General features: G+C 37.0%; 1 pseudogene; it reads right to left on the bottom strand.

The window, feature by feature from the left end:
• Nucleotides 1-4,339: 4,339 nt before the first annotated feature.
• LOC119532629 lies at nt 4,340-5,472 on the bottom strand (annotated as a pseudogene).
• Between the last annotated feature and the right edge of the window lie 292 nt (nt 5,473-5,764).

The raw sequence follows: 5,764 nt of genomic DNA, 5'->3' as shown, positions 1-5,764 counted from the left end.
GCAATGAATGAGTGTTCCTACTTTTCCACATCCTCTCAAACACTTGTTATTTCCCATTTTTTAATAGCAGTTATTCTAATGGTGTGAAATGGTATCTCATTGTGGTTTTGATCTGCATTTCTCTGATGGCTAATGATGTTGAGCATCTTTTCATGTACTCTCTGGCCATTTGTATAACTTTTTTGGAGAGATGTCTGCTCAAGATTTTTTGCCCAGTTTTTAACTGAGTTGTTTGTCTTTTTTGTTAAGTTGAAAGCTTTCTTTATATATACTGGATATTCATCCTTTATCAGATATGTGGTTTCCAAGTATTTTCTCCTATTGTACACATTGTCTTTTTACTTTCACAATAAAGTCCTTTGAGGAACAAAAGGTTTTTTTTTATTTTGATGAGGTTCCGTTTATCTACTTTTTTCTTTTGTTACTTGTGCTTTGGGTGTGAAGTCTAAGAAATCATTGCCTAATACAAGGTCCTAAAGATGCTTCCCTATGTTTTCTTCTAGGGGTTTGATAGTTCTAGCTCTTATATTTAGGTCTTCGATGATTCTGAATTGATTTTGTTTATGGTATGAGGTTGGGATCCTCCATTTTTTTTCAAGTGGAGATCCAGTTTTCCCAATACCATTTCTTGAAGAGACCATTCTTTCCAAATTGATTAGTCTTTGCCACCTTTTCAAAAATCGGTTGGCCCAAAGTGTGAGGTTCTATTTCTAAGCTCTCAGTTCTAGTCCATTGGTCTACATGTCTGACCTTCTCCCAGTACCATGCTCTCTTGATTACTGTGGATTTGTGGAAAGTTTTAAGATATGGAAGTGAGAGCCCTCTAAATTCATTCTTCTTTTTCAAGATGGCTTTAGCTATTCAGGACCTCTTACCCTTCCATATAAATTTGATGACTGGCTTTTCCATTTCTGCAAAGAAAGTTGTTGGAATTTTTATTGGGATTGCATTGAATCTATAAATTCCTTTGAGTAATATTAACATCTTAATGATCTTTAGTCTTCAAATCCATGAACACAGAATATCCTTCCATTTATTCAGGTCTTCCTTAATTTCTTTTAGCAATGTTGTGTAGTTTTCTGTGTATAAGTCCTTACATCCTTGATTAGATTTATTCCTAGACACCTGATTCTTTTAGTTGCTATTTTGAGTGGAATTTTTTTCTTGATTTCTTCTTCTGATTGTTCATTACTTGTGTATAGAAAAACTACTGATTACTGTGTATTGATATCATTGTGTATTGAAATTGTACCCCACCACAAATCTCTAAGAGCTCTGCTGTGGATTTTTCAGGAATTTTGTGTATAGTATCATATCATCTGTCTAACTGCCCCGGCAAAAACTTCCAGTACAATGATCTACAAAAGTGGTGACAGTGGGCACCTTGTCTTGTTCCTGATCTCGAAGGGAAAGTTTTCAGTCTTTCATCATTAAGTAGGATGTTAGCTACGGACTTTTCATATATGCCCTTTATCATGTTGAGAAAGTTTCCTTCTATTCCTAGTGTTCTAAGTGTTTAATCAAGAAACGGTAGTGTATTTTGTCAAATGCCTTTTCTGCATCGATTGAGATGATCATATATTTTTTCCTTCATTCTGTTAGTGTAGTGTATTACATTAATTGATTTTTTTATGTTGAAACAACATTGCATAACAGAGATAAATCCCATTTGATTATGGTGTATAATTCTTTTAATATGCTGTTGCATTCAGTTTGCTAGTATTTTCTTGCATCTATATACATAAGAGATATTGGCTGTAGTTTTCTTTTCTTGTGGTATCTTTATCCAGCTTTGGTATGAGCGTGATGTTCCCCTCATCCAATGAGTTAAGGAATGTTCTCTCCTTTTCAATTTTTTGAAGGAATTTGAGCAGAATTGGAATTAAGTCTTCTTGGAATGTTTGGTAGAATTCCCCTGTGAAACCATCTGGTCCTGGGCTTTTCTTTACTAGGAGGTTTTTGATTACTGATTCAATTTCTCTATTAGTAGTTGGTTTTGATATCTTCTATTTCTTCTCAAGTCAATGAAGACAATTTGTGTGTTTCTAAGAATTTTTCCATTTCATTTAGGTTCTCTAATTTACTGGTATACAGTTGTTCCTAGTATCCACTTATGGTCCTTTTTATTTCAGCAGGGTTGGTAGTAATGTTCCCCTTTGCATTTCTGATTTTCATTATTTGTATCCTCCTCTTCTTCTCTGTCAGTTTAGCTACAGGTTTGTCTATTTTCTTGAGCTTTTCAAAGAACCAACTTCTGATTTTGTTGATTCTCTATTATTTTTTGTTTCCTATTTTCTTTATCTCTGCTCTAATCTTTGATATGTCCTTCCTTCTGCTTGCTTTGGGTTCAGTTTGCTCTTCTTTTTCTAGTTCTCTCAGTTTAGACATTAGGTCTCTGACAGTCTTTCTTATTTTCTAATGTAAGTATTTACAGCTATAAATTTCTCATCACTGCCTTCACTGCACTCCTTAAGTTTTGGTACGTTGTACTTTCATTTTCATTTGCCTCAAGATGTTTCCTAATTTTGCTTCTGATTTTCAGTTTAACCAATTGGTTGTTTAAGAGTATGTTATTTAATTTCCACATATTTGTGAATTTTCCCTTTCTCATTCTGTTATTGATTTCTAGCTTCATCTCATTGTGGGCAGAGAATATATGTTGTATGATTTCAACATTTTTTAATTTATGGAGAGTTGTTTTGTGACTCAAAGTATAGTCTATCCTGGAGAATGATCCACAGGGACTTGAGAAGAAAGGGTCTCCTGTTTCTGTTGGGTGCAGTTTTCTATACATGTCTGTTAGGTCTTGTAGGTTTAATGTAGTCATTCAAGCCCTGTACCTCCTTACTGATCTTCTAACTAGATTTCTTATCCATTATTGAGAGTGGTGTGTTAAAGTCTCCTATTATTAATGTAGAACAATCAATTTCTCCCTTCATATCTCTCAGTATATGCTTCATATATTTTGGAGTTCTGCTGTTAGGTACATATATAACTGCTATATCTTCCTTTTTAATTGTTCCCTTTGTCAGTATGTAATAACCATCTTTGTTTCTCATACCTGTTTTTGACTTAAAGTCTACTTTATCTGACATTAATATAGTCACCCAGTTCTCTTTTGGTTACTGCTTGCATGGTATATGTTTTTCCATCCTTTCACTATCAACCCGCTTTTATCTTTGACTTTAAAATGAGTCTCTAGCAGGCAACATATATTTGGGTATCATGCTTTTTTATCCATTCTGCCAATCTCTGTCTTTTGATCTAAGAGTTTAATCCATTTATGCTTAAAGTCACTACTGATAAAACATTTTGCCATTTTGCTATTTATCCTTTTTTGTCCCTCACTTCCATTAAAGCCTGCTTTTATATTTGGGATGTGTGTGTGTTATACTTTGTTGAGTGCTCTCCCATTTCTATCCGGATTTTTTTTATCTGTTTTCCTTGTGGTTACCATAGGGTTAAAATCTAACATCCTAAACATATAACAATTATATTTGGTTTGATATCAACTTACCTTCAATAGCATACAAATATAAATTTCCTACTGTCCCCCACCATTTTTCTTACTTGTTACCACTTTTATCTTTGTACACTGTATGTCCAAAAACCAGATTTATAATTACTTTTGGTGCATTTGCATTTTAGCACCTGTAGGAAGTAAGAAGTGGAGTTACATACCATAAAATAGGATACAATACTGGCATTTATCATTACTCAAATGGTTATCTCAACTACAGGTATTTATTTCTTTATGCTACTTTGAATTATTGTTTCCTCTCCTTTCACTTCAATCTGATGAACTCCTTTTAGCATTGCTTGTAGGGCAGATATAGTGCTGATGTACTCCCTCAGCTTTTCTTTATCTGGCAATGTCTTAATCTCTCCATCATTTTTGAAAGAGAATCTTGCTGGATATAAAATTCTTGGTTGGCAGTTGTTTTCTGTCAGCACTTTAACTGTCTTCTTTCCTCCATGGTTGTTCATGAGAAATCAGTACTCAATCTTATTGGGATTCTCTAGTATTTAACATGTTGCTTTTCTCTCCCAGCTTTCAGAACTCTCTTCTTGTCTTTTGCATTTGATAGCATAATCAACATATAACAGCATGTATTTTTCTTCATGCTTATCCTGTTTGGCATTCTCCGAGCTTCTCAGATATACGTATTAACACCTTTTGCTAAGTTTGGGAAGTTTTCTGTCACTATTTTTATTTGCAATATTCTACATAGTACTGTATAAATTTAGTACCCAGAATATATGGAAAAACAGCACATTGTGGTAAAAGTAGAATTACTATGTTCTCCAAAGCATAACAAGGTTAAACAAAATGCACATACTACATGCTGACCACATCCTCCAGCCCGGACTCCACCCTGCACATATACCCCACAAGGTGCAGGAAGGCTGTGAGGTCCTGCTGCTGCAGAGGCTCCAGCTCCTCCTGTACTGCCACTGGAGCTGCTAGGCTGCTGACCACATCATCAAACACTCTTTCCAGGACCACAATCAATTCATCATCAAATAGGGCTGTCTGGAGGATGTTGTTCAAAGCTCTATTGCTGCTCCAGCAACTCAACAAAGGGATGGAAATTCTTCTCCAAAAGCAGAGTCCCTTGTTTTAAAACACTTAACTGACCATCTTGGGAAGACATCCCATATCCAGCATCTGGCAAGTCCACAAAGGCAAACTCTCTAAACGCCATGAGGTCCAAGTAGATAGAAACCCTTCACCTCTCATGCTCAACCCACCACACTTCACTTGTAGGAGGCAGAATTCAAACTGGCCATCCAACTTCACATATAACTTGAGAATTCCGTAGGCAGTGGTGGTAGTAGCCAGGATCCCCAGCATCACATTGGTGTCCTTGATGACCTTCCCATCCTCCATCACTGACACCTGCACAGTCTCGGTCTAGATCCCCACGTCACCACACTTCTCCTCAATCTGAACGTGCTCAGATATCACGCACTTCTGCATTATCACCATCTTTTGTGTCAAGATGCACAGGACCTCATTCCTCCTCTCCAGCACCATCTGTAGCACAGGATTTTTCAGATTTATTGTTCTATTGACAGGGTCTCTGATGAGCTGCTGCAAGTCCACCTCCTGCTTCCTCAAGTTTCCAAAGGAAGACTGACTCTCCACAAGTCCTTTCCCTCCAACATTCAGTTTGACCTTCCGCAGGGCCATCTGAATGGTCCCACTTGCATGGTTTTCAAACTTTCCCTCATAAGTCACAAAATCCAATTCCATGATCACTGGAGTCAAAAATTGGTCTTCTATGAGTACATCTTGAAAGCAAGGAATAAAAACTTGTACTTGGGTATCTGCCAGCAGTAGAATCTCTTCTCTTTAGTGACTAGACTTAGAAGTTATAACTTATCAGAGTCATTCAGGTTTGATACTGCAATCAGGTTCCCACCAGCACCTGCCTCTCTAAGAAAATTCCTTGTTGCTTTGGCAACCATTGGGAGGACTCCAGAAGAGCACCCAAGCTCATAAGAAAGAGAGAACCAACCCTGACATCTGGGGGCTGGCCTGGTACTATCAGCTGGGCCCTGGTCTTGCAACCTGGCCTGGCACTCACAGCTAGGACTTGCCATTCTCCCATACCAGACAGTCCTGTTTCTTTAAATATTCCTTCTCCCTTTTTATCTCTTTCTTCTCCTTCTGGGACTCCCATAACACATATATTGGTGTGCTTGATGGTGTCCCATAGCTGTATAAGGCTATTTTTGCTTTTAATATTTTTCTTTCTGC

Source organism: Choloepus didactylus, chromosome 4, assembly GCF_015220235.1.
Source record: "Choloepus didactylus isolate mChoDid1 chromosome 4, mChoDid1.pri, whole genome shotgun sequence".
Classification (NCBI taxonomy): Eukaryota; Metazoa; Chordata; class Mammalia; order Pilosa; family Megalonychidae; genus Choloepus; species Choloepus didactylus.
Note: the sequence above shows the minus strand (reverse complement) of the source record. Positions and strands in the feature narration are given on the sequence as shown.